The sequence below is a fragment of the Mycteria americana genome, chromosome 5 (genome assembly GCF_035582795.1).
Source record: "Mycteria americana isolate JAX WOST 10 ecotype Jacksonville Zoo and Gardens chromosome 5, USCA_MyAme_1.0, whole genome shotgun sequence".
NCBI classification, from domain to species: domain Eukaryota; kingdom Metazoa; phylum Chordata; class Aves; order Ciconiiformes; family Ciconiidae; genus Mycteria; species Mycteria americana.
Window position 1 is genome coordinate 21,155,157 of NC_134369.1, and position 12,086 is coordinate 21,167,242.

Consider the following 12,086-nt stretch of genomic DNA (forward strand, 5'->3'; position numbering starts at 1 on the left):
ACGAGTCCCAAACCAAGACTGTTCATCCAACAAAGCCTCCTCAACAGTCAATGCACTGAAGTTAATGTCTAAGTGGAGGGGCAGAAAAGAGGCTGATAAATGGGATGGAAGCAGTCAGCTGCGCAACTCCCCTCCTCCTCTCCCTGAGATGCTGCTGAAGATCTCCTGCTCCACAGCACTTGTGCAATTTCTTCTAGTTTGCAGAGCAGATGAATCCCATCTGATGTCAGAGCAAGGCTGCTTCCATTTTTTCATTATTATTATTATTATTGATTCATCATTATGGTTTCATAATATAAATGGTTTTATATTTCCAACTGATTGCTTTATAAAGCTTCATCACACAAAAGTACATTCATCACACAAAATTACATTCATCACACAAAAGACATCTAGCAGCACTGAGCAAAAGCTGTGACAGAAGTCGCCTCCGTGGGCTACAGAAACACCTCGCTGCAGGCATGCAAAGTGCCCGCTGCACGCCAAAGAAGAGGTTATCAGAAAAAAAGGCATTTTACTGGAAACAATTCTAAGCAGCCGTAAGTAGACATTTTTCTGATAATACAACTGAAGCAAAGGTCACCGCATCTAATACGGTTTTACTTTTCCCATTCTGTTCATGCAACGGTTCGGGGACAGCAATGAACACGGTGGATGAACAACCATCCTCAAGCACGTTGTAACGGAGAGAGGATTTGGAAGCAGGAGGAGGTAAGGAAACAGGGTGGGACAACTTCTCCAGTCAAAGCACCAAACCGGCAAGGGGAAGGTACAGGATCAGCCCAACATCATCTCACGTATTTCCTGCCAATTGGACCTCATTATGAACTGCAAGAAAACTTACTCATGCAGCATATTGGTTTACCTTGGACTGAGAAAAAGAGACTTCCTTGTTTTCCCTAGTCTCTGCGGGTGACTCACAGACGTCAGCCATTGCCAGCTGGTATTTAAAGAACTGAGAAAAACCGTAATCCATTTGGCCCCTCATTTTCCCCTTTCTGCTTTCCCATTATGGAAGGGCTGAAGGCATTTCTAAGGACAAAAACAATGCTGAAGACCACAAGACCACAGCACAGACCTTGGACTCCAGCCTCAAGCACAAATTTTCCATCACCATTTATAATTGCTCTCCCTGTTGCTTTACACTACCATTCTAGCTAAAACACAAAAGTTATTTACTAGTGTTATGTACCTCCAGGAGAGTCTTCTGTTTTTCTTTTGAAGTCAGTAACTGAACACCGTTCTGCAGTGGAACATAAAGTCTCTACAAAGACAGAAATAACATGACAAATCCAACCTGACCAATAATCTTCAGTTGCAGCTTATTTATAAAAGTACAGAAAGATAACTTTCCTCCCCCAGCAAGGAAATTCATACCTTAGCTTCACATGGCCTACATCTAAAGGGGCTACATTAGCTTTGTAGGACTTCATCTGCATTGGCATCGACCCACTCCTGCACCAGGGCTCAGCACGTGTGGGAGAGCAGCATGGCTGCCATGCAGACAACCTTTATTCCCTTCCTCCTCCGGCTCCTTTTTCCTCTAACAACTTTCTCAACGTGATTGCTACTATTAGATAACATTGCAGAAACATCACTGGCAAAGTTCAAACTCCTCGCCTCCTGGTACTGCTGAGCAAGGCAAACAGAGATGCTTGTAGCTTCTCTAAGTGCTGCTGGCTGCTGGATTTAATCAAACCCATATGAAGGTGGCCTGGCCTGCCTTCCCAAAGCAACCGCAGCTCTCAGACAAAGCATTTTGTCCCGCAGCAGCCGGATATACTGGAAACACAGCTGAGTGCCAGGGAATCAGCCCCCTGTTCCCAAACTCCCTTCTCGCAGTGCCCAGCGGCATCACTCGCCCCAGGGCTGCTCCTCCCCGGAGACACAACCATGCTCCAGGCAATGTAGAGCATGGATGACACACTCATGCCAGCAAAGCTCCTCTGCTGCCTTCCTGCAGCTCCAACTTGTCCACCAAAATATGCATTTCTCAGTGTCACCAGCCCAGCGAACTCTTTCTGTCCTTGATGTCACAACATGTTGCTCGTTGGCAGACTAAACTAGTGCTGCAGAAACATGATAACGTTTTATTTCATCTAATGTGGCAAATAAAGGTTCACCAGAGTTTTAAAAAAAAGTTATGAAGCATAGGGGCAGAGGACTGAGCGATACCAGGTGACGTACAAAGGGAGAAGGAAGCACCACCAGAATAGGAGTGAAGGGTGCAAGCAAAACGATGGGGGAGAGAAATTGGAGGGCTCTGCATAGCAGGAGCGACCAGAGAAGTCCCCCACAGCATAAGCAGTAAAAGAGAAGGGTGGCACTGGCCAATAGAGCAGGCACATGACCTTGGGGGACCTGCCAGATGCCAAGCCTGACCATGCAGCTTTGCTAATGCCCCCATCACAAGCAGATACACCCACCATAAAAGAAACCCTACTTTGAAGCTTATATTGGGGGATGGGGTGTTTCCTGCCAGCTTTGAGAAATAATACAGTTTTCTTTAAGAGGCTTATGCTAATTTTATCCCCCCCTCCTCTGATGATCTTGCAACACCAGCAATTTCAAGCTCAAGCAAACAGCTCTGGCCCCCCATAACCAACAGCAAGGCTGAGCGTCTGCGCTGCTTTTACTAGGAAGATGCACAACCCCCTTTGACACAAGCACATATGACGAACACCTCAGATACAGCTAGCACGTCAAGAGAGCTACCAAAACCACGCCAGCTCCCCAGACAAGAGACTTTGAGAAGTCATCGTCAAGACAATAACGTACTTGCAACAAGCACCTAACACAATGGCTTTTCAGCCCAAGATGGGTCAGATTAATGTTTATAGCAAGTTGGGCAGGAAGATAAACCTACCCCTAGCCTTATGGCTAGAGAACAGGACAGCAGGATTTGTCCTGCTCCCTCCCACAGAGGCACTAACACATCAGGCCCTGGTCTGCAGTGTATTTAAGCAGAGAAATCATAGAATCACAGAGTGGTTTGGGTTGGAAGGACCTTTTAAAGATCATCTAGCTCAACCCCCTGCCATGGGCAGGGACATCTTGGACTAGATCAGGTTGCTCAAAGCCCCATCCAACCAGACCTTGAATGCTTCCAATGATAGGGCATCTACCACCTCTCTGGGCAACCTGTTCCAGTGCATCACCACCCTCGTCATAGAAAATTTGTCCCTTATATTCAATCTAATATTCTTCTTGATATGTTCAGATGATTTTATTAAAAGCTGTGCTCAAAGTCCTCCCGGAGGGATACCTCCCCTGGGTTAACTGGGAAGCTGAACATTTTCAGCACATACATGAAGCCATCAGTCAGCACTGCATCCCAAAGGACTCTACCAACATTGTAGCCTCCCAGAAATATTAACACACTTTGTAATCCTTACCCTTCCTTTACAGGAAGAGAAACTGGGGTAGAAGCAGGACATGCTCTACCAGGGGCTACACAGCTGCCCTTCAGCAAGCCATGCCCGCTCCCATGTGCTCATCAGCTTAACTGATCCAAAACTATCCTTTGCTGCCAAAACAGACAGTCCTGCCTTTTCCCTCCTCCCCCTTCTACACATCTCAGTCATCTCTACACTTGTGGTAGCAACCATCATTTGCTTGAGCCAACTGGAAGCCATCCCAGAAAGAAGAAAATAAAGGGGAAGGATTTCTGGCAGGAGAAAAGCCTGAGATCAGCTAAAGCTGATGGGAAGCACGACCTCCAAAAGATGGCACAGTGGTACATGTAGAAACCTAGATGAGGCTTTCAAGCTACAATGCTTCAACCCATCATAGCTTTGTCTTTGCACAGGGGTAAGTAACTTAAAAACCACTTTAACGGATCCATTTACTGCTGAATGTGCCCAGCCACTCACTTTTCTAAAGACCCATCCAAAACAGCCTGGTGAAGTGCTACCCGAGGTCCAAACTAGGCTGATGCACCCAAACAGCAACACACCACAGATATGCAAGCCTCGCAGCTTACTAAGGAATAGTGGTAAAACAAAATTTCTCCAAGAGGTTTGGGAATTTTTTTTTTTTTTGGTGTGTTTTGCCATAGCTGAAGGGTGTTCTCAAATGGTTTTCAGGAGAAGAGGAGCAAGGACAAGCATATGCGAAGGATCTAGCAAAAGCTCTTAAGCAAAGCAGACAGCAGGATGCTGAAAATAAATACACAAAGCCCTTTGCAGCACCAAAGTTCAAATCCATCTGGGTATTTCTGAGGCTGTCACGGCAGCCCATAGAAGGGATTTTCCAATTCCTTGCAGAGAAACCCTGGAAAATAAGGATGGAAAAACAGAAGCACAGGCTCGAACTCTAAGCCAGCCCTTCATCCTGAGATGTGACCACCTTCAACACCACCAGGAGCACGGGGGGAGAGCATGGCACAGCCCTGCATGGTCCCCACAGGCTGCCTTGTCCCCAGCATGGGGTGGCCCGAGCCCTCCCCACCTCCATCCCGCTTCTCCTCCAGTGCAGGGGTGGATGGAGGGGTCCCCACGGACCCAGGTGCAGCTCGGGTACCGGAGGGGCTGCCAGCACAAGCCTTCACAGCCTGGCCAGCCACCTCACCTCCAAAACCAGCAAGAGCACGATCCCCACCTAAAAGCGTACATGCCACGAAGCTGGGCTGAGTGGAGGGAGCTGATGCACTGGCATCCCCAGAGGTACCATCCAAACAGCAGTCCGACAGAGCTCCCCCACCCCTAGCTCCTTAGAGAGGTGAAGGAGGCAGAGCTAATCCTCTCTTGTTTTTCTAAGTTTACACAGCGTTAGTCACACGGGTTCCTGACAAAGCTGCCTCAGGGCCCCCAGGCAAACTTTGCCTGTGATCGCTACCGTGCTCACACTGAAACCACAACTCCGCCAGCTCTCAACACGAACAGACGAGCACAGTTAAACCCCTCACATTCAAGCCTCCGTTAAACACCCTTCACAGAAATACCCAGAGCTGCTCTTCCACTTAATGCAGCTTCTTTTCCCCCACCAGAAAAAGCACAAAGCTACTCAAATTGAGTTTCCATGGCATTAAAATCAATTAACCAGCTATGCATCTCCAACTGCCCCGTTCTCAGTTTTCCTGATAGCTGTTACCATGCAGAGCACATGCACACCCCTGAAATATCCCAACGCATCCTTAAGAAAATCATGGACTCAAGCTTTCACCTCTGCAGAAATTAATCTCACCTTAGTTTTAAAGAAAAAAAAAACGCCAAACAAAGCACAATGGATTAATTCAGGCCAATTTTTACAGAGCAGAGTTTTCAAAGTCAGCTGCAACTAGCTGTAACCACAGAGCTGATGCTAGGCAGGACACAAGAGCCATCACGAGTGCGACATTTATGCTGGGGACCTTTCAGTTACCTGCATGCCACCTCCCGGCAGCGGCGACTTGGGGTAGAGCATGGCTCCTCAGCTTGCAGGAAAAAGCAGCTCATTGCACTCACCAAGATGCAAGCGACCACTGATAACAGACGGAAGCAATACCCACGCCTGGCTCAGAAGATGAGCTGCCAAGGCAAACAAGACAGCCCTTCGGCTGCACCTCCCCAGAGGTCTCATGGCCTGTGCCGCAGCTCTGCTTTCCCTGCCGGCTTTGCAGCACCAGAAGGAATCACTCTGCAACGCAGCTTTGCAAGCAGACTTCTGCAGCGGGAGCAGCCCCTGGTGCACAGCCTCTTTTGCTCATTTCTTAATATAATTTCTTGAAATAAACCAAGAGCAGCTAAATTCATGCTCTGTCAGCTCAAGCATGACACCAGCTAACCCAATCTTTTCATTTCAAAGCCTGCCACTTCCAGCAGTTGGAGAATATGGACTAGCAGCACTGTGAGCCACAAACTAAAGACCAGGGATGTGTTTCCCAGCCAAGGGCTGGAGGGGCAAGCACCCCTCCTGCCCAGCCTCTCTGGGGATGGACCTCTCTGTCCATCCAGCTGCCCCCATGCTGGATCCAGCAACCTGCAGGAGATAACTGCTTAATCCCCCAAGGACTGAACTGCTTTGACATGCCACAGGAAGAGGTCAGTGGAGATCTAGCCAGCACCCATGCCCAAGGCAGGAAAGCAGTAAGGGAAGAGATCCCTGTAAAATCCCAAGAGGTGACTTGGCAAACCATTTCCTTAGACACACAGGAGGCTGACAACAATCCACCACTGCCAAAGAGGGGCAGACACCCCCCTGTCTCCCTCCTGTTCCCGCCAGTCTGCGCTCTGTCTGCCACTGGACCGAGCACTGGCGCACAACAGGGCAGGACAATGACGATTTCCACCTGGACCCTTGGACATTAAAAGCACGGTGAGGGCAATGATGCAGGGAAGAAAGCTCCCTGTGCTCGCACCAGTCTGCAAATGGCCAGAATAAATGAGGGGATTTGCAGACCGAACCCAAAAGCAACACACACGCTTGCCAAGCCAAGTCCACCCCTTGTCTCAACACATGCACTGTGCAATTTTTTCCACAGAAACTGGATTACAGCACCCCATTTTAAGAGGCAGCTAATCACATTTTAAACATGTCAGGTGGAAACAAGTTCAACCCCTTCAATGGTTAAGGTCTTCTGAAGCTTATTTGTTTCCTCAGCTATATGTTATATATCCGCCCTCCCAGTTCAGCTTCAAATCCCACCCACTGTATCTGATGGCATCTTTCTCTTGCAGTATGGGAGACCCTGAGCAGCCTCCAGCCAGATCTCTTCACCATGAAGACGCACCAAAGCACAGCCATCAGGTCACCCCTCAAATGCCCCACAGTTGAGCAGACACAGCATCAGAAAGTCTCCATCCTCAAAAACTCAGAGAGGACCCAGAGGACCTCACTCCCCAATACCGCAACATGAATTAACACCAAGTCCAGTTGCTTGGGGCTTTTCAACAGGCATCTTGTTAGAGCCCAGCACTGAGGCAACATCACTCACCAAATGTCATGCTGTTCAAGGATCTCTAGCACTGCTCAGCATCCTCAGTTTGTGACCTGCAGAGCCTGCCGTGGGATTTACATCATAAGCTCAAGACAGTCAGAAGGACAATGTTATCAGGCTCTATCTGCTTAGCCTCTAGGCATCTAGAGCAAATAGGCTTGGAGCCTCCAGGAGACCAAGCAATGGTCCTACCAGCCCTTTCTCCTAGGGAGCGGTGTGATGGGCATCAGTCCACAGCAGCTCAGGCCGTTCCTCCACAGTTGTGCTGGTACAGCTGCCGGGTCAGCTATGCAGCAAACCAGATGGGGATGCAGATGTGGCTCAAAAATACTTTGGTAAAGAACAAATTCAGTGCCAGGCCACCCAAACTGTGTACCAAGGCAGCAAGAAGGTGGCTCAGCCATGCACCTAGGCCAGAAGAACCATCAAGCAAATCAGTACTTTGCAGATTAGATACGGGTTTCCCCATGAAACCCATGCAGCAAGTCAGGGAGCAAAGAAAATAGTGATGCTTTGAAACAATTTCAGTAACTTTATCTGGTTTGCATTATAATCAGCAGCAATAGCACACGCAACACTTCTGACCCACTTTATTACCACCCAAAGGAAACAAACATATTACATCCTCCCTGATAAGTCCCCCCCATTCAGACAACAATGCTCTCACAACTAGTTTTGACTCACAGAACTGAGGGGGGAGGGAAGAGAGAAACAGTAAGAACAAGACACCACAAACACAACATTTTTCGAGAAACTGAATTTCTAAACATGCAGGTCATTTTCTTACCTGCTCCCTCCTCATCTACTCTGTATTGAAATGTTTGACAAGATACACAATTCATTAGCCACTCAAGCCCAAATCAGATATCAGAGCTATGAAAGCAGGAAAGGAGACACTCAAAAATTGTATCTTGGGAAGAGAAAACCACGCTTCTAAACTAAAACCTGAGTAGTCAGCTACGATGCAAATGGGGGAAATTTAAAAAAAAAAAAAAAATGCACTAGCTCAGACTGATACCTGCATCCCCCCAACATCCTGCCACCATGGAGGTGAGCGGCAGACTCTTTGCACACTTGGTTGAGGCAACTGCTGGACAGGTTTCCACAGCACAAACTCCACGTGCCTGGCGGGCTGCAGCTTTAGCAGCCAGGGAAAGGCGTGCAAAGTGTGATGCTCACTGATTAGGGAACAGAACTGAAGGGAAGGGGAGGCAGGAGATTTAAAAACTCGAGCCAAGTGGTGAGTCTCAATCAGATCCTGCTGATTTCTGGTGAGTGAGCTGGCCCAAAGCGTGTGCATAAAGAAGACAGGCATGTCTGCACAGCTACTGCAAAGAAAAGCAAGAGATGCACAAGCAGGCTGCAGACTTTGGATGCCTGTCCCAGCTGCTGCTAGGTCACCAGCAAAGCGTGAACTCCACTTTGCTGAATAAGCAAATCTCCCCCACACCTCTCACAGCAGAGGAGGCATCAGCAAGCTGCTGAATACACCAACAAACAAGCCTTATTTCTGAGCAAGCTGGCTTTAATTCTGCTGTCAGGATGCCAGCAGGGCCCCAGGTCCTAAGGAGATCAGTTTTGTACCAATGGACACTCACACAAAGCTGGCGTGATGGGGGTACACGGGGGGCTGAGCATCCCCAGTACCTGCTTCCTCTTCATGGACCTTCTTTCCCCCCCTCGGACTGATGACAAGTAGTTTCCCACAAGGAAAATCCTGCTCTGAGCTCCAAAAGGTGGGGGCAAGTGCCTTGTTTGCTTGATTTTTGGGGTACCATAGCACCGGGGCTCACTGGTGCTGTGAGCTCCCACCCTACCGGATGCAACTGCTCAGCAGCCGCCTGCGGCACGGGAAGCTCCTCTGCATAAAGCTGAACAGTGCTGGCTCCTGTGTTTGATTTCCAGGATCCGAGCCACAAGGAGAGCTAAAAATATCCCAATTAACCATTCCTTTTCAACGCGAGACTTGCTGATGGTGCCACGAGGGTATTATACAACTGCAAACAGGAAGATGTGGTCTGCAAAAAAAAAGAAATCAAACTGGGAAAACAGCTGGCCAGGACAGTAATATCTGAATTCAAGTGTGGACCACACCGCCCAAAAATGTGAAGGAGCTTGTGCTACTTGCAATTGTGGTGGCTAGCTCTGACGTGCTTGCAAGCTTTCTGGTGTAATATACACAGGGTATCATTTTTGCTCTGCATTGATTATACACAGAGAGCTCATTCTGGCTATATCCCATGCAAGCTGTCTCCTGAATCAGCTGGATGCTTAGCTCTGTGCCATCCTGCATGTCAGGAATTAAGCAGGAAACTTTTATTCCTGGTAAAACCCATTGCAAAGAGACAGCTAGGCTCTGGAGCTAAGGATTTCTTCACGTGCAGATTTAGCAGCAATTTTTTTTAACCACTGCCCAGTCTTTACACTGACATCTAGACTTTAAACATTGTCTGTGGGTAATACAGGAGTACATTACTCACAGCAGCGCACCCGGGAGAACCAGCAAATCCTCTCCATTTGAGCCCGAGCATTGGCTTTACCCTGGAATTACATTTATCTCTCTGGCACTAGGCTCCCATTAATGGAATTACCAGGCAGGCTGCTTCAGACTTAACACTTGAGAGAGGTGGGTTGGGATGGCACTGCTCCAGCCTCAACCTGCAAAGCCTGCACTGTTTCTCCATCCTCCAACATGCTGCCGCCCTAATGAGCCCGACTGCCCGACCCAGTGACAAGAGCCAGGGAAACAAAAGAAACAAACCCGGAACTGTCCAGGGCAATCAATATCTTTCTAGGAACACCCAGGCCTCTTGCCAGCTCTCTTCCAACCCCAATTTAGCTCTCCTGCAACACAGAGGGGGATGGCACACACGGGAGCAACCTGGCGGGATGCCAAACTGGGAAGCACAGCTGGTGCTCAAGCAGACACTTAGGGAGGCAAATCTGCACCAGTCCCTCTGCAAATACCTGATGCTGAGGGTGTCAAATCAAACCCACAGCTAAGGAGAGCACCCATCCACCTCAAAAATCATGGAGCAAGCACTGGAGTCTGAATAGTTGTTTCAGAAATACCCACTGCTACATAAAATGGGGAGGCATATCGTAGCAAACCAGCCAAGATTGCTAACCTCAGCATGGGAGATTATCTTGGACATGCTAGAAAACTGCCTTCCATCACGCAGCAGCTATTGCACTGCCATCCTGAGCAATTTGCAGCACGGCATGAACCAGTCCCTTTAAACCACCCCTACACTACCCAATAAAAAGGACAACTGGGAGTGCCACAGGCTGCCAAAAGGTAAAGGAGATGCAGCAAGCAACCGTACCACAAAGCTCCACCGACAGCACTGCAACTTCAGCATCTCTGGGGGCTTTTCTTTGCAGAGAGCAGCTGTAGGTTTGTTTAGGCGGGTTTTTTTCCTGTCACCTGCAAAGGGACTTCTCTGTCCTTGGCAGGGAGGGAATGCAAGGAGAAAACAGAGATTCACCAGCACTTGAACAATGTTTGCCCCAGGTATGAAGACCCAGGTGCACAGCACTGCCAAAGCAAGTAAAAGCTTTGGGGGAAATAGCAAGGGGAAAGCTTATTTGCAGAGTATAGACGTGCCCTTACAACAGCTTGAGCTGTGGGAGCTGAACTACTCTGTCCTGTAATTAAAATGGAGGAGAGGAAAGCACAGGAATTTCTCCAGCGTGACTGTGAAGGACTAACAGGCTTTGAGTTTCAAAGTCGATCTTAACACACACTCTTCAGTGTGATTTTAATTTAAAAAAAAAAAAAAACAACCCACACAAAACAAAAAAAAAAAAACAGTTTTTGCTGTGAGAAAAGATCCTGCACAACCCTGTTATTAAACCACACACGGAGCAAATGAGGGAGCCTGGGACTGGGGCTGACAAAGCAAGGCTGAAGGCAGTCCGCTCTTCCCCCCTGCCCCAGCATTTGCTCCGCCAGTTGCTCTCAGCAACATAATGATTCAGAGAGGTAGACTGTCCCGTGACAGAAAAAACACATGCAACACCCAGGTGGTGAAACCTCACATCTGAGAGCATCTATGCAAAACGCAGCCTGAAACATTTTTTCCAGCTCTACAGAGTCAACTTGATGTTTTGCAAAACTGAGCTGGTGAAACACTTTCACATGCATCGAAGGTGAGATTCCCCAGCAGGAGATACTCTCAAGCATCTCCCTATTTTCTGCATATCACGGGGAAAAAAAAAAAAAAAAAAAAAAAAAGCAGCCTATGGGCAAGATTACAGGGTCCTGCAGCTCAAGGTGATGTAAGAGAGACAGAAGGACATCAGAAAAAGAAATGACACATGTGCAATGCTCTTCAGCCTGGCACCCAGGGGAAATAGCTTAGCTAAGAAAACTACTTTCTTTTTAAATTAACGATAAAGGTAAGGAGCCATCAGAATTATGAGTCAAGCTCCAAGATAAGAAATCATACTGCTGGATGGGTGCGGCTGCCTGATTGTTTGGTCGCTGTTCGGGTTTTTTTAAAAGATAAATGTGTCTTTCAGACATGTTTGTTGGCCAATCTTCCCTCTGCTGAAAAAAAAATACAAGAAAGAAGCTGACAACTGTGAAAATGATAAATGAAAGGCAGAACAGTTTCCGAAGAGCTGAGATCATGCTTCACAGGCCCTTTAAGGTAAGATGAAAAATATTAGTACATTGAAAAGGACAAAAGAGAAGTAAATTTAAAATTCCAAGTAGTTTGGTAAAATATCATTCAGAGAAGCTATTAAGCAAACTGTGAAAGAGACAGAGCCCATTCACAGACCAGAACCTGCCAAAGAAAAGAAATAAATAATTTTAAAAATCTATTTTTCAATTGTAAAGCTGTTGATACATGAGTACTTCATCAGAATTTCACAGTCTGGAGGAGGCTATCTCAGCAAACGCCTCCAGAAAAAAAGTAACTTGTACATCAGAGGAAGAACTAAGGTAAATCCCTTAGGAAGGGTGTAAAATTGAGCAGAAAGCAGTTTTGAATCCAACAGGACAATGGCTTGAACCCAGCCAAGGTAGAAGTACAAAAGTATTGCAGGAAAGCAAACAGTATAAAGCACCTAGGAGCTCAATGGAGCAAAAGCCGCAGCAGGTCCTGTCGCTCTCTCCAACTTCCCCACTGCTCAATGAATTGCAATAACTTGGGGACTCGGC

General features: G+C 47.6%; 1 protein-coding gene across 4 annotated transcripts in view; it reads right to left on the bottom strand.

The window, feature by feature from the left end:
* Positions 1-12,086, bottom strand: part of LOC142410244 (uncharacterized) — an 83,135-nt gene that overhangs the window by 69,196 nt on the left and 1,853 nt on the right. Inside the window, exon 2 of one of the 4 annotated variants that reach the window (XM_075502385.1) lies at positions 1,193-1,264. The exons of the other annotated variants lie outside the window; for them this stretch is intronic. The gene's annotated coding sequence lies outside the window, so the exon portion shown is untranslated. The remainder of the gene's footprint in view (positions 1-1,192; positions 1,265-12,086) is intronic. 4 annotated transcript variants of the gene reach the window in all.